This window comes from Tamandua tetradactyla, chromosome 10 (genome assembly GCF_023851605.1).
Source record: "Tamandua tetradactyla isolate mTamTet1 chromosome 10, mTamTet1.pri, whole genome shotgun sequence".
NCBI lineage: Eukaryota > Metazoa > Chordata > Mammalia > Pilosa > Myrmecophagidae > Tamandua > Tamandua tetradactyla.
Window position 1 is genome coordinate 4,040,811 of NC_135336.1, and position 22,990 is coordinate 4,063,800.

At 37.3% G+C, this 22,990-nt stretch overlaps 1 protein-coding gene across 9 annotated transcripts in view; it reads left to right on the forward strand.

The window, feature by feature from the left end:
• MAP3K13 (mitogen-activated protein kinase kinase kinase 13) overlaps nt 1-22,990 on the forward strand; it is a 210,433-nt gene that overhangs the window by 81,047 nt on the left and 106,396 nt on the right. For 2 of the 9 annotated variants that reach the window (XM_077117783.1, XM_077117785.1), the window contains exon 1: nt 20,344-20,681. The exons of the other annotated variants lie outside the window; for them this stretch is intronic. The gene's annotated coding sequence lies outside the window, so the exon portion shown is untranslated. Of the gene's footprint in view, nt 1-20,343; nt 20,682-22,990 lie in introns of those variants that run through there. 9 annotated transcript variants of the gene reach the window in all.

Here is a 22,990-nt window from a genome sequence, read left to right on the forward strand (position 1 = left end):
CTTTGCTTCTTTGAAACAAATATATTAAATATCTAAGTCTATCAAAAATAAATATTTTGGGTGCCTCTTTTTAAATTTTTTTTTGCAATGAGTACTTGGGTTGTCCTGAACAGTTCACTTCAAAAATAGGCTTTAAAAGATTACTTTTTTGTTTGCCTATTTGTCATCCTTATTTCATCACAGATTCAACTGCTAGGCTATCCTACTGGTTAGTTACAGACCTCTGGTCACACCCTTAAAATAGGCCGTGCTTCTTCAATAATTTCTGTAGCATAACTTTTTAAATGAATGTTATACAATTTTTTACTAAAACATATCCAATTCTTTGGATACTTCTAGTGTGAGGCTTCTAAGTTAAACTATCTGTTGAGGCTCCTTAGTTAAATTAGCTTGTTTTACAGAACATTTAGCATAATAAAAACATAGATTCTGAAATCTGTCATTTTGTTGTTGTTGTTGGTTTTGTGACCTTGGCAAATTATTTGGCCTTTCAATGCCTCACCATTCCTCATCTTAAAAGTAATATAGCTAATATTGGCTGTTTACCATGTCATGATGCTATGTTAAACCTACAGTTACCTCCATTTTACAGTGACTGGGTAAGTAACTTACCTAAGGTTTCAGAGCTAATATATTTTAGAACTACAGAAGAAGATTTCTATGAAAGTCATTGACTTTAAAATATCAAAGACAAAGTTTGCTATTGAGAAGAAATGTTGCGTCTTAAGAATGTTATACAGTTGAGAAAGTACAAATACTATGTGAGAATTAGAAAACAGAATTTAAAAGTTCATTTGTCAAAGTATTGAAGTTATTACTGCCAGGAAAAAGAACTTTCATAGTATAAGAAATCTGACATTAATAGGAGTTTCTTATGTATGACTGAAGAAAATCAATTAATAATATTGTATTAGGAAGGACCCTTTTGACTACAAGTGACAGAAACTTTTATCAAACTGATTTAAGCTAAAAAAAAAAAGTGTGTGTGTGTGTGGGGGGGGGAAGGGGCAGTGAAAAGGGATTTGTTGGCTTATGTAATTGGGAAGTCCAGCAGAATAACTGGCTTCAGGCCTTACTAAGGCCAGATGCTCAGTCACTGTTGTCAGGAATGTGTCTTTTTCACCTCATCTCTCAGGTCTGCTTACCTCTGTGCTATATGTGAACAAAGATGACAGCTCTCTGCTTACATTGTCCTTATTACTGGTATCCCAATGAAGCAAATATACCTTTTCTTCCCTAGTAGTTGTAGCAAATATCCTGAGGATGACTCAATGACTATCATTGGCTGACTTGGTTCATGGATCTAACATTCCACTAATCATTACAACCTAGAAGATGAATTGCCCAGCCTTGGAGCCCCTAGCTTCAGGAGGGTCAGCTGCATCTAAACTGAATGGACTGAGAGTGAAGGAAAGACCGTTCCCTCAAATGAAGAAAAGTGGGACAAACTGAAAAAAAAAAAAGTGGAGATGTTCACTACTCTCACATTTTGATCTTCAATCACACTGCCTATACTGTGAGATTCAAGTAGAAACACCAACTTGTATCTAGCTAAAAAAGGATTTGGAAAGTTAAAACAGGATCAGAAGAATAGAAGTTGGTTGGTTACAGTTTTTTGGGGTTTTTTACAGAAGTGCTCAGAAAGTAGTTGAATTCTATGCGGATGAGTAATGTATAAAGTTTTCTTTTGATGTGTAAAGTGCCTTTATAACAAAACTCAAGATATTGTTTTTAGTCCCTGAAAGTTTTGATTTATGGAATCCTTCTAGAATTTGTATGTTATGGATGGTATATTTTGGGTATATTAAATATTTTATTAATTGAGACATCCATTTGCTTTTGATTTGTTTTAGTGCACTTGCTAATGCAATTGGAGAATTTTTATAGCCCTCAGTTGTTATCCTTTTGGCAGGGATAATACTTTAAAACACCATTAAACTCTTAAGGTTTATTCTAAGTAGCATATAAAGCCCCTAAGCAATTGCCTTTTTCCAGATCACTAGATGTTTTATTATCCTTTGATAGAAAAATATTGAAGATTTCAAATCCAGTTAACTTATAATAGTCTACAAAGTCTGCCCTAATTGTGTGTATCTTTATGGCTTTGATTTATCATAGAGATGATTTTAGAATTTACCAACATGAAACTTTCATCTTTTCAAAAGTTAATAGAAATGTATTTAGTATGAATTTTAATTTATGGTCTACTTTTTAAAAAAAGATTTAAGAGCTCGTCATGAAAGAAATATATTTATACAATAAGGTTAACAAAAGGAATATCAAAGCCAAAGCATGGAGGAGAAAGCAAGTGTGCTAACCACAAAAGCTAAAATATAAAAAATATATAAAGGTTTGCTGTGAGTGCCCCAGCAGTAGGAAAATAAAATAAAATAACAACAAAAAAGAAATGCAGTGGATTATATGGTTATCATGTAAAAGGTGGATGCTTAATAATTCTCTAAGAACAGGAAACTTTTCCCTCATATTAAATTCTAAAATGAATTCCCTATGTGAACTCCTTACATGGTAATGAACAACACAAAAGCAATATGGCTTTTCCTTGTAATAATTCTTGATAAAAGTAAGGCCAAGCCTCTATAGGACATTAGCTGGTTCCATTCCCCTATCCCATATTATCGACAGCCCCTTCCAACATGAAAGTTAGAATACGCCTCAAGAGTGGGAGAAAGCTTTCTCCGCCCGCGGCGCTCCCGCCGCCAGCCAGCCCTCCTCTCCCTCTTTCTCCACCCGTGGCGCTTCTGCTGCCAGCCAGCCCTCCTCTTCCTCCTTCTGCTCTGGCGGTGCTCCCGCCGCCATCTTGCCCTCCTCTTTCCCCTTCTGCTCTGGCGGCACTCCATCCACCATCTTATCCTTCCCTTTCTCCTCCTGCTCCGGCGGCTCTCCAACCACCACCGTACCCTCTTCTGCCTTCACCGGCTCCTCCGCCACCGGCCTCGACAGCCTTGCCACCCTCACCTTTCCTCCTCCAGAACAGCTACGGGGGAGTGGAGACGATACAGAGCAGCTCCCGGAGCCACGACAGAAATCAAAGGGACGGCGTACCCCATCCTGGAACGGCTGACTGTCTGGGAGAAGCAGCTCCGGTGAGATCGCCGAGGGGTGCGGGCTTTCCCGGGCTGGACAAAAGCGGCCGGAGTCCCTCCCTTCCTCCTTCCCAGGCCAGTTGGCAGAATTGGGTGGGCGGTCCCCTCGGGCCGCAGCGGCTGGCGCCCCCACTACGCGAGGCCCTCCGGACCAACTGAGAGAGTTGGGTCGGAAATCCCCAGACCACGGAGAACGGTGACCGGGGGGGTCCCTTCCAAACACGTGATTCCCCGGTCCGGCTGAGAACGGTGCACTCTCCCGGGCTGCAGCGGCTGGCGCCCTCCCGCCACGCTTGGCGCCCCGGACCGACTAGGAAGTTCGGTCGGGCGCTCTCCAGGGCTGCAGCGGCCAGCGACCCTCCCCACGTTCGGACCCCCTGGCCGGCTGGCACTCTTCCAAGCCGCTTCGGCTGGCGAACCTCCCCCATGGCGAGAGTTTTCCAAAGTTAAAGGACCCACAGCACCTTTAACTGGTGGAACCCGCAGACAAACGTGTGCCACGAGCGCCACCTACTGGGCAGGATAAGAAAAACAGAACACAGAGATTTCACAGAAAAATCTTTCAACCTGTTGGGTCCAACACCCAGGGAAATCTGACTAAATGCCCAGACGCCAGCAGAAGATAATGGATCACGCTCAGAAAATTGAAAATATGGCCCCGTCAAAGGAACAAATCAGTAGTTCAAATGAGATACAGGAGCTGAAACAACTAATGCTGAATATACGAACAGAAATGGAAAACCTCTTCAAAAACGAAATCGATAAATTGAGGGAGGACATGAAGAAGACATGGGCTGAACAAAAAGAAGAAATAGAAAAACTGAAAAAACAAATCACAGAGCTTATGGAAGTGAAGGACAAAGTAGAAAAGATGGAAAAAACAATGGATACCTACAATGATAATTTAAAGAGACAGAAGATAGAATTAGTGATTTGGAAGATGGAACATCTGAATTCCAAAAAGAAACAGAAACTATAGGGAAAAGAATGGAAAAATTTGAACAGGGTATCAGGGAACTCAAGGACAATATGAACCGCACAAATATACGTGTTGTGGGTGTCCCAGAAGGAGAAGAGAAGGGAAAAGGAGGAGAAAAACTAATGGAAGAAATTATCACTGAAAATTTCCCAACTCTTATGAAAGACCTAAAATTACAGATCCAAGAAGTGCAGCACACCCCAAAGAGATTAGACCCAAATAGGCGTTCTCCAAGACACTTACTAGTTAGAATGTCAGAGGTCAAAGAGAAAGAGAGGATCTTGAAAGCAGCAAGAGAAAAACAATCCATCACATACAAGGGAAACCCAATAAGAGTATGTGTAGATTTCTCAGCAGAAACCATGGAAGCTAGAAGACAGTGGGATGATATATTTAAATTACTAAAAGAGAAAAACTGCCAACCAAGACTCCTATATCCAGCAAAATTGTCCTTCAAAAATGAGGGAGAAATTAAAACATTCTCAGACAAAAAGTCACTGAGAGAATTTGTGACCAAGAGACCAGCTCTGCAAGAAATACTAAAGGGAGCACTAGAGTCAGATACAAAAAGACAGAAGAGAGAGATATGGAGAAGAGTGTAGAAAGAAGGAAAGTCAGATATGATATATATAATACAAAAGGCAAAATGTTAGAGGAAAATATTATCCAAACAGTAATAACACTAAATGTTAATGGACTGAATTCCTCAATCAAAAGACATAGAATGGCAGAATGGATTAAAAACCAGGATCCTTCTATATGCTGTCTACAGGAAACACATCTTAGACCCAAAGATAAACATAGGTTGAAAGTGAAAGGTTGGGAAAAGATATTTCATGCAAATAACAACCAGAAAATAGCAGGAGTGGCTATACTAATATCCAACAAATTAGACTTCAAATGTAAAACAGTTCAAAGAGACAAAGAAGGACACTATATACTAATAAAAGGAACAATTAAACAAGAAGACATAACAATCATAAATATTTACGCACCGAACCAGAATGCCCCAAAATACATGAGGAATACACTGCAAACACTGAAAAGGGAAATAGACACATATACCATAATAGTTGGAGACTTCAATTCACCACTCTCATCAATGGACAGAACATCTAGACAGACGATCAATAAAGAAATAGAGAATCTGAATATTACTATAAAGGAGCTAGACTTAACAGACATTTATAGGACATTACATCCCACAACAGCAGGATACACCTTTTTCTCAAGTGCTCATGGATCATTCTCAAAGATAGACCATATGCTGGGTCACAAAGCAAGTCTTAACAAATTTAAAAAGATTGAAATCATACACAACACCTTCTCGGATAATAAAGGAATGAAGTTGGAAATCAACACTAGGCGGAGTGCCAGAAAATTCACAAATACGTGGAGGCTCAACAACACACTCTTAAACAACAAGTGAATCAAAGAAGAAATTGCAAGAGAAATTAGCAAATACCTCGAGGCGAATGAAAATGAAAGCACAACATATCAAAACTTATGGGACGCAGCAAAGGCAGTGCTAAGAGGGAAATTTATTGCCCTAAATGCCTATATCAGAAAAGAAGAAAAGGCAAAAATTCAGGAATTAACTGTCCACTTGGAGAACTGGAGAAAGAACAGCAAACAAATCCCAAAGCAAGCAAAAGGAAAGAAATAACAAAGATTAGAGCAGAAATAAATGAAATTGAAAACATGAAAGCAATAGAGAAAATCAATAAGACCAGAAGTTGGTTCTATGAGAAAATCAATAAGATTGATGGGCCCTTAGCAAGATTGACAAAAAGAAGAAGAGAGAGGATGCAAATAAATAAGATCAGAAATGGAAGAGGAGACATAACTACTGACCTCACAGAAATAAAGGAGGTAATAACAGGATACTATGAACAACTTTACGCTAATAAATACAACAATTTAGATGAAATGGACGGGTTCCTGGAAAGACATGAACAACCAACTTTGACTCAAGAAGAAATAGATGACCTCAACAAACCAATCACAAGTAAAGAAATTGAATTAGTCATTCAAAAGCTTCCTAAAAAGAAAAGTCCAGGACCAGATGGCTTCACATGTGAATTCTATCAAACATTCCAGAAAGAATTAGTACCAACTCTCCTCAAACTCTTCAAAAAAATCGAAGTGGAGGGAAAACTACCTAATTCATTCTATGAAGCCAACATCACCCTCATACCAAAACCAGGCAAAGATATTACAAAAAAAGAAAACTACAGACCAATCTCTCTAATGAATATAGATGCAAAAATCCTCAATAAAATTCTAGCAAATCATATCCAACAACACATTAAAAGAATTATACATCATGACCAAGTAGGATTCATCCCAGGTATGCAAGGATGGTTCAACATAAGAAAATCAATTAATGTAATACACCATATCAACAAATCAAAGCAGAAAAATCACATGATCATCTCAATTGATGCAGAGAAGGCATTCGACAAGATTCAACATCCTTTCCTGTTGAAAACACTTCAAAAGATAGGAATACAAGGGAACTTCCTTAAAATGATAGAGGGAATATACGAAAAACCCACAGCTAATATCATCCTCAATGGGGAAAAATTGAAAACTTTCCCCCTAAGATCAGGAACAAGACAAGGATGTCCACTATCACCACTATTATTCAACATTGTGTTGGAGGTTCTAGCCAGAGCAATTAGACAAGAAAAAGAAATACAAGGCATCAGAATTGGAAAGGAAGAAGTAAAACTATCACTGTTTGCAGATGATATGATACTATACGTCGAAAACCCGCAAGAATCCACAACAAAACTACTAGAGCTAATAAATGAGTACAGCAAAGTAGCAGGTTACAAGATCAACATTCAAAAATCTATAGCATTTCTATACATGAGCAATGAACAAGCTGAGGGGGAAATCAAGAAACGAATCCCATTTACAATCGCAACTAAAAGAATAAAATACCTAGGAATAAATTTAACTAAAGAGACAAAAAACCTATATAAAGAAAACTAAAAAAAAACTGCTAAAAGAAATCACAGAAGACCTAAATAGATGGAAGGGCATACCATGTTCATGGATTGGAAGACTAAATATAGTTAAGATGTCAATCCTACCTAAATTGATCTACAGATTCAATGCAATACCAATCAAAATCCCAACAACTTATTTTTCAGAAATAGAAAAACCAATAGGCAAATTTATCTGGAAGGGCAGGGTGCCCCAAATTGCTAAAAACATCTTGAGGAAAAAAAACGAAGCTGGAGGTCTCGCGCTGCCGGACTTTAAGGCATATTATGAAGCCATAGTGGTCAAAACAGCATGGTATTGGCATAAAGATAGATATATCGACCAATGGAATCGAATAGAGTGCTCAGATATAGACCCTCTCATCTATGGACATTTGATCTTTGATAAGGCAGTCAAGCCAACTCACCTGGGACAGAACAGTCTCTTCAATAAATGGTGCCTAGAGAACTGGATATCCATATGCAAAAGAATGAAAGAAGACCCATATCTCACACCTTATACAAACATTAACTCAAAATGGATCAAAGATCTAAACATTAGGTCTAAGACCATAAAACAGTTAGAGGAAAATGTAGGGAGATATCTTATGAAACTTACAATTGGAGGCGGTTTTATGGACCTTACACCTAAAGCAAGAGCACTGAAGAAGGAAATAAATAAATGGGAGCTCCTCAAAATTAAACACTTTTGTGCATCAAAGAACTTCATCAAGAAAGTAGAAAGACAGCCTACACAATGGGAGATAATATTTGGAAATGACATATCAGATAAAGGTCTAGTATCCAGAATTTATAAAGAGATTGTTCAACTCAACAACAAAAAGACAGCCAACCCAATTACAAAATGGGAAAAAGACTTGAATAGACACCTACCAGAAGAGGAAATACAAATGGCCAAAAGGCACATGAAGAGATGCTCAGTGTCCCTGGTCATTAGAGAAATGCAAATCAAAACCACAATGAGATATCATCTCACACCCACCAGAATGGCCATTATCAACAAAACAGAAAATGACAAGTGCTGGAGAAGATGCGGAGAAAGAGGCACACTTATCCACTGTTGGTGGGAATGTCAAAAGGTGCAACCACTGTGGAAGGCAGTTTGGCCCTTCCTCAAAAAGCTGAATATAGAATTGCCATACGACCCAGCAATACCATTGCTGGGTATCTACTCAAAGGACTTAAGGGCAAAGACACAAACAGACATTTGCACACCAATGTTTATAGTAGCGTTATTTACAATTGCAAAGAGATGGAAACAGCGAAAATGTCCATCAACAGAAGAATGGCTAAACAAACTGTGGTATATACATAAGATGGAATATTATGCAGCTTTAAGACAGGATAAACTTATGAAGCATGTAATAACATGGATGGACCTAGGGAACATTATGCTGAGTGAATCCAGCCAAAAACTAAAGGACAAATACTGTATGGTCCCACTGAGGTGAACGGACATTCGAGGGTAAACTTGGAATATGTCATTGGTAACAGAGTCCAGCAGGAGTTGGAAACAGGGTAAGATAATGGGTAATTGGAGCTGAGGGGATACAGACTGTGCAACAGGACTAGATACAAAAACTCAAAAATGGACAGCACAATAATACCTAATTGTAAAGTAATCATGTTGGAACACTGAATGAAGCTGCATCTGAGCTATAGGTTTTTGTTTTTGTTTTTGTTTTTTTACTATTATTATTACTTTTATTTCTTTTCTCTATATTAACATTCTATATCTTTTTCTGTTGTGTTGCTAGTTCTTCTAAACTGATGCAAATGTACTAAGAAACGATGATCATGCATCTATGTGATGATGTTGAGAATTGCTGATTGCATGTGTAGAGTGGTGTGATTTCTAAATGTTGGGTTAATTTCTTTTTTTCTGTTAATTAATAATAAAAAAAAAGAGTGGGAGAAAGATGGTGATGGTGGAGTTATACAGAGGAGGTAGGGTTTAACAAATGAGTTTGATTGCTGAATTGTTATATTGATATTTCTTTTAGTCCCCAGTGTCTGGGAGCAGCTAGTAGTAAAAACCTGAAAATGTGGAATTGTAACCCACATTTCAAACTCTGAAATCTGTTTTACAATTAATTGTTGTGATGTACTTTGAAATTTATTGCTTTTTTGTATAGATGTTATTTTTCACAAAAAAGAAAAAAGTCAATTATGATAATTAAAAATAAATAAAAATTTTTAAAAATTTTTTAATTTAAAAAGCAAGGCCATAGGAATGAAGTTGTAAGGCATGTAACTAGGTGAATGAACTTTAAGGACAGTATGTTGACTGAAATGGTAGAAATAAAAAGACAAATATTATCTTGCCTCACTCCTTTGGACTAACTATAATGCACAAACTCAGAGAGTTGAAGTCAAGAGCATGGGTTATCAGTTTGGGGCCTATTATAAAGGTTCCTAGATTATAAGCTCTTACAGAAGTTATATATATTTAGGAGTTGTAACTGATATTTCTAAATTCTGAGATACTGGTTGTTCCTGGAAACTTCGGGTATTTATGTGACACCTGCCTGAGACTCAGAGTAGAGTACTGAAGCTATGAAAGTCAGCTTTACCCCATTCAGCAACTGTTAAAAAAAAAAAAAAGCTGAAAAAGTGATCAGACTTCATCCAGAGATATGTATGAAGCTGATCTTGATAGGACTAAGGTAAATCAGAGTACTGGGTAAAAAATGATACGGCCCATATTTTCAAACTTCAGTTTCTGTGAGGGAGTAAGATCTTGTTGGTTTGTACAGGTTAGTGTGATGCCCAGATAAACCCCAGAGTAATTTGAGCAGAGAATAAGAAAGTATTTGCACAGTTCCCTTGCGGGACTGGGGAGAAAGGAAGAAATGTTCAACTTCCCCATCTGTGGAATTCCTGATATTCTCACAAGCAGTGGGGTCAACAAATTCAACAGGCTAACCCTCAATCTTGGGGTTCACCCCTAAGAAGCATATTCCTGCAAAGGAGAAGCTAAGCCTACTGATAATTATGCAGAGAATAAGAAAGTATTTGCAAAGTTCCCTTGCAGGACTGGGGAGAAAGGAGGAAATATTCAACTTCCCCATCTGTGGAATTCCTGATACTCTCACAAGCAGTGGGGTCAACAAATTCAATAGGCTAGCCCCTCAATCTTGGGGTTCACCCCTAAGAAGCATAGTCCTGCAAAGGAGAAACTAAGCCTACTGATAATTATGCCTAAGAATTATCCCCAGAGAACCTCTGTTGTTGCTCACATGTGGCCTCCCTCTCGAAGCCAACTTGGCAGTGAACTTGCTACTCTCTGTCCTACCTGGGACATGACTCCCAGGGGTGTAAACCTCCCTGGCCATGTGGGACCTGACTCCTGGACATGAGCTGAGACGGCATCATGGGACTGAGAAAGCCTTCTTGACCAAAAAGGGGATGAGAGGAATGAGACAAAGTTTCAGGGGCTGAGAGGTTTCAATCAGAGTCGAGAGATTTTCCTGGAGATTATTCTTATGTATTATATAGATATCCCATTTTAGTTTATGGTATATTGGAGTGGCTAGAGGGAAGTACCTAAAACTGTTGAACTGTGTTCCAGTAGCCTTGATTCTTGAAAAAGACTGTGTAACTATATAGCTTTTACAATGTGATTGTTGAAACTTGTTTCTGATACTCCTTTTATCCAGAATATGAACAGAGGAGTAAAAGTAATAATAATAATAAGGATAAGAACTAACTAAATAATGGGGGAGATAAAGGGTAAAAATTGGGTAGATTGAAATACTGTAGGTCAATAAGAGGAAGGGGTACAGGGTATGGGATGTATGAGTTCTTTTTTTTTCTTTTTATTTCTTTTTCTGGAGTGATGTACATGTTCTAAAAATCATCATGATAAAGAATACACAACTATGTGATGATATTGTGAGTCATTGATTGTATAATATGGTTGAACTGTATGTGTATGGATATTTCTCAATAAAAATATGGCTAAAAAAGCAAGGCCATAATATTAAATTAATGATAATGATTCTGCTAAGGGATACTAAACTAGATGGTGTGTGGCTTTCTGATGAGCTCTCTTAATAAAAGAATAGATTTCATTGATACTTATGTTTTTCTTTAGATACTTCTTGAAAGTAATTTTCTCAGATAGGTTTTTAATGGGAGCTGGATAGCAAAATAAATTGCAGTAATATTCTGCCGAGGCCTTTGAATATTAACATTCAGTTGTTGACTGAGGATCCATATGCTTTGGAAATAAGCCAAGTTAAAATTAACATTCTCATATGGAATTAGAGAATTCTGACCAGTATTCCCACTTAATGGAGAGATTGTTTTCCATATTAGTTTATATAATTTTACACAAACTACATCTTTATATAGAAAAAATTATATATATATTTTTTATCTTTTGGGTGAAGACAGTTCTTAATTAGCTAGGTTAACTAGTTGAGGATATGTCCTCCCTCAGATTCAGAACCTCAGAAAGAATTTCCCAACCTCTTGAAGGAAAAGTATTTGCTTAAACTTTTCTTTGGAAGATGTATCACTAATACACTTTTATAAAATTTTCTGAAAAGATCTTTACATGCTTTATAATAAGCAAACTGGAGAACATGTATTCTTTCCTGGCACTTTTTTTTTTTTTTTAGAAGCCACAGGTTTACAGAAAAAATATGCATAAAATACAGAGTCACCATCTCCAAATATCTGTGTCTCTGTCAGCTCTGAAGCATCTGTTCTCTAAGAATCTGTATCTGAGGTTTCTCCAAATGTTTCCTCTTTTAAAAGACTCTAGTACTACTGAAGACCCACCTTGAATGGTTGGAGTCACATCTCCATGTAACCAAAAAGTCATATCAACAACTGAGAGTATCACATCTCCAATGAACAATCCAATCAAAGTTTCCCACCCTAAACAATAGGTCTGGCCCCACAAGATTGGATCAGGATTAAAGCATGGCTTTTGGGGGGGTACATAATAATTTCAAACCAGCACATTCCACCCTCTGGACCCCAAACAAGACATGTTCTTTCCTTATACAAAATACATTCACTCCATCACAATATCACAAAAGCCTTAAACCATTTTAATAACAAATACCATACGAAGTAAAAAACAGTACAAAATCTCATCAAAGCCACTTACAGGCATGGTCTGTCTTAAGGCAAAAAATTCTTCTCTGGCTCTGGACTTGTGAAACTCAGAACAAGTTATCTGCTGCCAATGTACAAAGGAGGGACAGTCATAGGATACATGTTTCCATTGCCATAGGGAAAAGCTGAAAGGTAAACAGGGGTCACTGGACCCAAACAGTTCAGAAAACCTGCAGGGCAAACTCCTTTGGATTTTGTTCTAGTTTGCTAGCTGCCAGAATGCAATATACCAGGAACAGAATGGTTTTTAAAATGGGGAATTTAATAAGTTGCTAGTTTACAGTTCTAAGGCCAAGAAAATGTCCCAATTAAAACAAGTCTATAGAAATATCCAATCTAAGGCATCCAGGGACAGATACCTTGGTCAAGAAGTCCGATGAAGTTCTGGGCTTCTCTCTCAAGTGGAAAGGCATGTGGCAAACACAGCATCACCTGCTAGCATTCTCTCCAGGCTTCCTGTTTCATGAAGCTCCTTGGGAGGTGTTTTCCTTTTTCCTCTCCAAAGGTCGCTGGCTGGTGGACTCTCTGCTTCTCGTGGCTATGTCATTCTCTGCTCTCTCAGAATCTCTCGCTTTCTCCAAAATGTTGCAACACTGGGGTACATAGAGAGTACCACCTTTCTCTCAGCTCCACCCTCTCCAAGCGTCAGGGCAGCACCTGGGATCTCTGCCATCTCTAGGGCACGTGCTCAACACCTTCAGAACAATGAGGGTAGAAGCCATGTCCCCCCCAATCCTCAGTTTATGTGCTCCACACTCTCTAAGGACTGGGGCAGCAAAACTCTTCCTGAGCATCTAGGCAGAAGGCCCAACCTCTGCCTTTGGGGCAAACTCACCTTCTCCAGGTGAATGGGTGGGTCCACTCTCCTGGCCTGAGGTTTCTTGGCTTCAGACTTTAGCTTCCATAGTTCTGCCTTTGAACCTCATTTTTACTTCAATTTGTCTCTTTTCTGTCCCTATTAGTGTAGACTGGCAGTGGTTCTGTTTGTACAGATCCTACAATACTGTTGTTGTTTTTTTATGCAATATATTGAGATCATACCCATCAGAAAATAGGACTTTCCACAGACCCTTTCTGGATAACTCCATTTCCAGTTCTCACTTGTCCTATAATTCCATATTTGGTTAAATCTTCATGTGGGGCCCCATTCACTGGGGTCTCTCTTGCTGGAAGCCCAGAATTTTCCAGATCATCAATTTCGGTTTTCTTTGTACGTAAGACTTCATTTCTCAACTTATCTCTTTCTTGTAGCATTTTACTATAAGCTGCAAGAAGGACCCAGGCTACATTTTCCACATTTAGTTTGGAAATTTCTTCAGCTAAATACCCTGGCTCACCACTTTTAAATTCTAACTTCCATCCAACATCAGTAACTCAATTTGGCCAAATTATCTGCAATTTTAAAACAAGGGTCACCTTCTTTACAGTTTGCAAAGACACATTCCTCATTTCTGTTTAAAGCCTCATCAAAGGATCTTTTTTTTTTTTTTAAATCAAAGGATCTTTAGAGTCCACATTTCTACAAACAATCTCTTCAAAGCATTCTAGGCCTTCTCTACCAAGCTCCTCACAACTCTTCCGGAATTTTCCCCTTATCCATTTAAAAAGCCATTCCAACATGCTTGGTTTTTGCAAACCACAGCAGCAGCCCACTCTTGGTACCAAAATCTGTTTTAGTTTGCTAAAGTTGCTTGAAATGCAATAAACTAGAAATTGAACAGCTTATTTATTACAAGTTTACAGTTCTAAGGCCAGAAAAATATCCAAACTAAGGTATCCAGAAAAAGATACCTTGACTAAAGAAAGGCTGATGTCTGTCAAATGGGAAGACATGTGGCTGGCATCTGCTGGTGCTTGTTCTGGTTCCATTTCTTCCAGCTTCTAATGCCAGTGGTTTCTTCTCTAAGCATCTGTGGGCCTTAAAATACTTAACTCCACCGGGACACAACTCTGGATTCTGGCTTTCTTAGCATCTCGTGGGATGGCACATAGAGATGTCTGCTGGGCTCTGCCTGTGTCTAGGCATCTGTTCTCTTTGTTGGCTCTTCCAGTATCTCCAAATATCTGTGTCTCTGACAGCTCTGAAGCAACTGTTCTCCAAGTGTCTACATCTTAGGTTTCTCCAAAATGCTACCCCTTTTAAAGGACTTTAGTAAACTAGTTAAGACCCACCTCGAATGGGTGGAGTCACATGTCCATCTAACCAAAAGGTCACATGCACACTGGGTGTGTCACATCTCCAATAAGACAATCCAATCAAAGTTTCCCACCCTAAACAATAGGTCTGGCCCCACAGGATTGGATCAGGATTAAAACATGGCTTTTCTGGGGCACATAATAATTTCAAACTGTCACATCACCAAAACTTTATGATCAACTCAAATAGAAACTTTGTACAATTTAAACATTCTCTACCCCCTACCCTGTCCTCTGGAACTGATATTCTAGATTCTGCCTTTATGAGTTGCTTATTCTAACTATTTCATATCAGTGAGGTCATACAATTTTTGTCCTTTTGTGTCTGGCTTATTTCATTCAAAATAATGTCTTCAGGGTTCATCCATGTTGTTGCATGTATTGGGACTTCATTTCTTTTTATGGCTGAATAATATTCTAATATATATTTATCTATTCATTGGTTGATGAACACTTGGGTTGTTTTCCATCTTTTGGCAATTGTGAATAATACCACTATGAACATTGGTATACAAATATCTGTTCAAGCCTCGGCTTTAAATTACTTGGAGTATATACCTAGTAATGGGATTGCCAGGTCATATGGTAATTTTATACTTTACTTTCTGGGGAACTACCAAACTGTCTTCCGCAATGGTTGCACCATTTTACATTCCCACCAGTAAAGAGTCTTCCTATTTATCCACATCCACTTGGAATTTTCTATTTTTTAATAATAGCTATTCTAGTGGGTATAAAATGGTATCTTACTGTGGTTTTGACTTGTTTTACACTAATGGCTAATGATGTTGAGCCTCTTTTCATGTGATTTTGGCCATTTGTATATCTTCTTTGGATAAATGTTTAGTCAAGTTTTTGCCCCTTTTTAAAAATAAATTGCATGTTCCTTTGACCCAGTTTTAAAAGGGTTATTTGATCCTTTTATCACTGAGTTGTAGGATTTCTCTATATGTTCTGGATGTTAAACCCTTATCAGATATGTAGTTCCCAAATACTTTCTCCCATTGAGTAGTTTTCTTTTTATTATCATGAAAAGTTCTTTGAGGCCCCAAATTTTTAAATCAGTTAAGGTCCCATTTATCTATTTTTTCTTTTGTTGTTTGTGATTTTGGTGCAAAGTGTAAGAAACCATTGCCTAACACAAGGTCCTGAAGATGCTACTAGGAGTTTTATAGTTCTTCCAGGAGTTCTTAGTTCTGGTTCTCACACTTAAGTCTATGATCCATTTTGAGTTGATTTTTTATATGATGTGGGATAGGGGCTTTCTTAAGGTTCTGATTCCTGGGTTTGCACAGTTGTTGAAATTTCCCTTTTAAGAGAGTAAAAGGGTCCACGTACTTGAATAACAGCAACAACAACAGCAAAACAAGGAAAAGCAGCTATTGTTATCATTTACCAAGCACCTTTCTACGCAGGTACTGTGCTAAGATTTTACCTACATTATGCTATCTTACCTTTGTAATAATAGGCTCTGCCTATTATTGTCTCCATTTTAACAATGAGAAAGCTAAAACTCAGATTTATGTGAATTTACATAACTAATAAGTGGAAAAGCCAGTAATTGAACCCAGATCACTTTACCAGCATTAAAAAAAAAAATTGTTGTTGTGGTAACCTATATACAACACTGAATTTCCCATTTTAACCTCTGTCATGTGAACCATATAGTGATATTAATTACATTCAAAATATTGTACTACCATCACCACCATCCATTACCAAAACTTTTTCATTATCCCAAACTTAGCACCTATTCAGCAGTAACTCTCCGTTCTCCCTTCCTCACACTCCCCACCCCTATAACCTGTAATTTCTCTATGAATTTGCTCATTCTGGGTATTTCATATAAGTGAAGTCATACAATATTTTTCCCTTATTATCTGGATGATTTCACAAGTCGTAGCATGTATAAGAACGTCATTCCTTTTAATGGCTGAATAATATTCCATTGTGTATAAATACACACATATATATGCATGCATGTATACACACACACACACACACTCCACATTTTGTTTATCCATTTAACTGTTGGTGAACACTTTGTTGTTTCTACCTTTTGGCTAATGTGAATAATGCTACTTTGAACACTGGTGTACAAATATCTGTTTTGAGTCCCTGCTTTCAATTTTTTGGGGGTATATACTTAGAAGTGGAATTGCTGAGTCATATGAGAATTCTGTTTAACTTTTTAAGGAACCATTAGTCTGTTTCTCACTGTAGCTTCACATATTTTGCATCCCCGCCAACAATGTACAAAGATTCCTATTAGGGATTGAATCATGTCTTCCACAAATGACATATTTAAATCTTAACCCCTGGTCCTATGGATGTGAACCCATTTGTAAATTGTATCTTTGAATATGTTATTAGTTAAGTTTTGTCAGGGTGTGGATGTGAGCCCAACTGTAAATAGGGCATTTGCAGATGTTATTAGTCAAGGTGAGGCCAAACTCAAAGAGAGTGGATCTTAATCCATTAAGGCTCAAATTCTTATGACCTGAGGAAATTCCGATTACTGAGCAGATGATGTTAGACTTCTAGCCTCCAAGTCTGTGAGACAATAAATCCTGTTTTTTAAATCAACCTATTGTGTAGTATTTATTATAACAGCTCTGGCAACCTAAAACATTTGCTGACACTTACTCTTTTTATTTTAAATAATAGCTGCCCTAGTTGGTGTGAAATGGTATCTTCTTGTGGTTTTGCTTAGCATTTCCCTAATAGATACTGATGTGGAGCATCTTTTCCTATACATATTGGCCATTTATATATCTTCTTTGGAGAACTGTCTATTCAACGCCTTTGCTCATTTTTTAATTGGGTTATTTGTCTTCTTGTGTTGAATTGTAGGAGATCTTTATATATTTTGGATATTAAACCCTTACCAAATATATGTTTTTTACCTATTTTCGCCATTCTGCTGGTTGTCTTTTCACTTTCTTGATAATGTCCTTTAATGTACAAAGTTTTAAATTTTGATGAAGTCCAACTTACCTGTTTTTTGTTTTGTTGATCATGCTTTTGGTGTCATAGCTAAGAATCCATTGCCTAATTCAAGGTCCTGAAGATTATTCCCTATGTTTTCTTGTAAAAGTTTTGTGGTTTTTGTTCTTACATTTAGGTCATTCATCTATTTTGAGTCAGTTTTTCTATATGGTATGAGTTAGGGGTCCACTTTCATTCTTTTGCATGTGGCTATCCAGTTTTCCCAGAACCATTTGTTGAAGATACTGTCCTTTTCCCATTGAGTGGACTTAGTACCTTGTCAAAAAATCAATTGGTCATAGATTTGTGGCCTTATTGCCACACGCTATTGCCTGTAAAGGGAATATAAGTCTTCATGCATTAGTATTTGTTGTCATTTGCTCAGAAAGCATTACAAGGAATAAAAATATCACTGTACTCTTTACTTTTTTCTGATATTTCTGTCAGAGATTGCCCCTGGGTCATGATACTTTGGACTTCTCTTAGATTCTGGCTCAAATGAGCCATTTTTTTCCTTTAAAAACCCCACATTTTTTTTCTGAGACCAAACAGTAGAAAAGTGCATGTATTTATAGCATAGTAATTTTACCTTAATCTCTATTCATAGATTTTTATCTAATAATGAGTTGTAAATTTCTTCTTGTATGACCAAAGTCATCTTCAAGTCATTACTGAAATTTGAAGAGGTTCATTGGTTTCTTAAAAGATCTTACTCACCTTGATAATGGCTTTTAGTCTTCCACACTTGGCATGACCAAATGCTGAAATAAAAAATAATGTGAGGATGGGACTTGGCTTGATAGCTCCAGAGTAGCAGTATCCCATACTTTAGCTACTAATCACATATGGTTATTTAATTTTAAATTTAAATTCATTGCAATTAAATAAAATTTAAGATTCAGTATCTCAGTCACATTTACCACTTGGCAGATGTTCAATAGCCACATGTGGCTACTGGATTAATGTAAATTACAGAACATTTCTATCATCGCAGGAAGTCTTTTGGGCACTACTGCTCTAGAACATACATTTTTCATCCTCCTCCTCTCCCTACCTCCCTCTATCTCCCAAACAACAATGACTTCCTCTGATAATGACCTCTACAGTTTCCACACTTTGGGGAAGATACCTTATCTTCCCAAAGATTTCCTGTGATATTTGACATGGAGAAATTTTTGTTGGCCCAGTTGACATTCTGTGGTACAGGGAAGCATGCTAATCCAGACCAAGTTCATCTTAATAAAGAGGCAAGTCCATAGAGCCAGCTAGATTTTATTTGCCAATTTTGGTGATTATTATTAGAGGCATTTATAGATCCTGTTTCGTTGAATAGCTTCAGAAACTACCTCTATTCCAGATACTTATTGTTAGTAATGGTGTTACTGTCTGACCTTGCAGCAAACTTGTTAGCTTCTTTAACAGATTTGGCCATCTTATTAAGATGTTCTACAAGAAAGTTAACTCCTTCTGTTAGTTAGTATATATTATTTTGGAAGAAAAAATTTTTCTATAAATATGATTTTTGAAGTGTCTTCTAGATGGCTTTGCTGTTAAAAGATATAGCAATATAGTTCTTCATCTTCTTTCCAGTGTGTTCTAAAATAATCTTGACATGTAGACACGTTGATATAGGCCTACGTGGAACCCTCAGGCTTATTAAGAATGCTACAAATCCTTCAGCACTCCCACCTTAGGTGGGTAAACCTCTTTGTGACTGTCTTTTCTGTAGTGATATCCACAATAAACTCCTTTAGAGAAATCTGTTGAATATGTTGTTTGTTGATGTTGTATTACTAGAGTATATAGAAAATTGCAGTTATCTTTGCTGTGCGTAAAATGTCCCGGGAAGTTTTCTTTTTCCAAATGAGCTAAAAGTATGTAGTAATTATTAGTCACTGGTTTGGATCATCCACAACCACATAGAAACAGGCTACCATTTTCCTTCTCTCACTGTTCAAAATAATCTGACTGAGAGATAGAGCAGATTTCTGTTCAGAATGTTCTTGGTCATTTGATACCTCATAACTGAGACCTTATATTAACCACTGTTGTGCCAGTTTCAAAGATTTGAGTCCATTTCCCAAGTTTAAAAAGGTTGTGATCAATATTAATACATTAATTATAGTATTAATATTGGTCATAGTGAAGCAGAATGATGGGGTATAGAAGCAGTAAATTAATGTTCACTTTTGTGTACCTTTGAAAAATTTTTTAAATTTAGCTCTGAGTGAATTTAACACATCTGTTTTTACTGTTAATTAGAAGGCATCTTACAGAAACTGAAGTTTCCTCTAGGATTTATTGAGAGCCCTTTTGGAGCTGTGTCTTAATTGAATGTCAGAAGTTAAATAAACCAATGAGAAAATGTGCTATCTTATTTAAATGTAGCAGTAAATTACACTTTCACACCCAGTTTTGATGCATCACAAAGATAAGCAAGATGTTATTGTTATACGAAACAATTACATTTACGTAGTGACATATTTATATTTCTTTAGTCACTAGATCATTATTTCCATGCACCCTTTCCGAACGGTTTTGCTTTTGATTTGCTTTTTTGATTTTGATTTTGATTTTTAGGGTGTGTATGTCGACAGGTCACCACTTTTAGAAACTGTTTTCCGGACTGATTTTGACACATCAGGCACAATGCTGAACAGCAAGCAAAGGGTTAAAGAAAATAGCTCCGATGAAATACGTGATTTCTTCTATATGCGGTTTTTGGTAGTGTAGATGCCACTGGAATAATTCTATTTTGATCTCACCTTTCAATCGTAATAATAATGTCTTCATGAGTATCACTGCTTGAAACACACGCACACACACACACGCATACACACACACACACACACACGCACGCATACACACTCCTCCTCAAGCTGCCCGTCTATCTAAAGGCGGGGGCAAATGCCTGATTGGCAGGCACTGTTGATTCTGTGACCAGATTCCTTCTAAAAGAAGGCAGGCCATGACTGCCTGCAGCCTATTGGCCAGGCCTTCTCTGGACCCTCCCTTTCTTTTTCATGGCACACACCACGGCGAAGTCTGTGCGGAATCCTAAACCAGCCCAATTTACATCCATTCATGAATCCGTGACGTCAGCAAGCCTTTGGGCTCCTTTGCGGTGGGGTAGAGGATTGTGTGGGTGGAAGCCCCCTCCCCCTTATTTTTCTAATTCTGCGAGGCTTTTTTTTTTTTTTAATTTTTAATTAACCTACCATCTTCTAAAGCAAGAAAATGGAACAGCATGTGTAGGAATTCTTCATTGTTGTGAGTATTGCACTCTATTTTTCTGTTTCATCGGCATTTATTTCACAAGAACAGATGGAAAATGTATTTGTGATTTGAGGTGATTAGAAAACTGATATTATTAAGGCAGACACAGTGAGAGAGACAAACAGACAGAGACAGAAACCCGAAACCTGGTTACAGCTAGGAGCCTCTGAAACTGACAGCTGGTTTTCCTTTGCTTGTCTGCTTGCTAGACGTGGACATTTTTCACGTACGGTTCTGCACGTTACCTCTGGATGCTCTCTTGGCGTTACTTAAAGGGAGACTTGTTTCTCTGAGAGGTGATGCAGATGTTTTCAAAGGTAAAGCCCAGGAGACCGGAAAGGTGCTGGGTAAAGCCGGGCCAGCTAGACAGAGCAGGCTGTAGTCTGCTGAGCGCCCCTCTTCCTTTCTGCTGTCCTTTCTGTCTCTCACCCTTCACCTTGCCTTTGTTTCATAATTGTGTAAAAATCAATATCTTGTGATTGCAATGTGAAGAAGTTGAATATTTTTTCAATCATTTTTTCAAAGGCTTTTATAATAAAATCTACAGTAGTATATTTATACTCATTTGTAGCTCCTCTTTGTCACTCTATACATTTTGCTTAGTGTCTGGAAAAATCTAAGAGTCTGTACCAGAGGCAAAGGGGGTTAGCCTTAAAATTCTAATTTTTTGAAGTATCTCCTAATGAAAACTAAGTGTTTTCTTACTATGTTCTATAAGTATATTGCGTAGAAATACACTAGTATTTTTCTGAGATATTCTTCCAAGTGGAAATAATTTAATCCACTGTGTTTGGGAAACATGGATAAGTTCTGGTATGCTCCATGTGTCAAGCTGACTTGATTGTTTGCTTGTAGTTTTAGTAAAAAGTTTAGTATTTGTGATTGAATTTGTTTTCCAAGGCTCTGATGTCTTCTGGTGAAAGTTGTGATAGTAATGAGGAGGGATGTGACACTGTGACATGATCTGCCCCTGGGGCAGCTTCTTAACCCAAATTATCTAATAGCATTTTTCCAAATGCCTCACTTTGAGCAATTTATATACTAGTCCACAGCATGCACCTGGTTGTTCTTTCCAGTGAGAGAAAAAGCAAAATGCTTATTCTTATCATTGATTCTTGTCATGTTTACCTTGTATAATCAATGTTTAGTTCTGAAAATTTAATATTATAATCTTCTTTCATGAAGCAAGACTTCTAAATTTTGGATATCTTTTGAATTATTATTTTAAATGAATCTTCCAATGTAAATTCATATTTAATTTCAAAATGATCACACTTGGGGAATTACAATTTTCTTTTGTCTCTCATCTTTGCGTTGCCCTCAGCTTTAATTTTGTTTTTCTGAGCACATTTGAACTCACTAGAGTTAGAGGAGAAGGGAAAACCTCTACTAAATCAGATCTTTGTCCCATACTCAGTTGACTGTGGTTTCATACTTTACTGTTTTTTTATTTGCTGGGTTGAACAAATGAGATAACATTTTAGACACCACTCCCTATATATGTAAACATCTTGAGTTATTTCAACATTTTCTCTTTTAATGTACCTTCAGAGACTTTGTTGTAAGTAGCAATTTCAGAGTTATTTTAAATTATTGTAGTTTACTAGATCAAAAGACTGAGTTGTTAGGTTAAAAACAGGCTTGCATAATCAAACTCATCTTAAGATATGTTCATCAAACTGTCTTTTATGTGCATTTTGCCAAGAGAGCTTTATTTCATGAAAGAGATATACATTAGGCACTTGGATTTATTAATGTAAAATTATCCCTTTAAGGCACAAAGTAGATATAGATTACCCCTCTCTCCTCACTCCCAGTAGCTGTATTCTAGATTATATTTATTTTCATGTATAGAGTACTTGTAGAAAAAAAAAACAATAACTCTTAATTGTTTAATATCAAACAATAAAATCTTGTGTATTAGAGACTGTCAATAGATGGCTTTCTGTTTAAAATTGAAGCTACTCCAGAAGTAGGAATTAATTTTTTTAGTAAACAAAGTCAGTCAAACAAGAGCTGTGTCCTGGGGAACTGTCAAAAGAATAGTTCCTAAGGGCCAGAGGCCACATGCACTGATCCACTGATATACGACCCAACAACTATACTTTAGATGGCAGAACCGGTTGGTTTGGTTTGCACTGTATACCTACCCTCTCCCTATGTACTACAGCTGAAATCATTGCTTAGGGAGCACAAATGAATCAAGGTAGTAAAAGTAACCAATTCTGCCGATTGGTAGCCTGATTCTTGAAATCTTGAATAAAATAAAGAACATTTCCTAAGAATATTCTGTTACTTTAAAA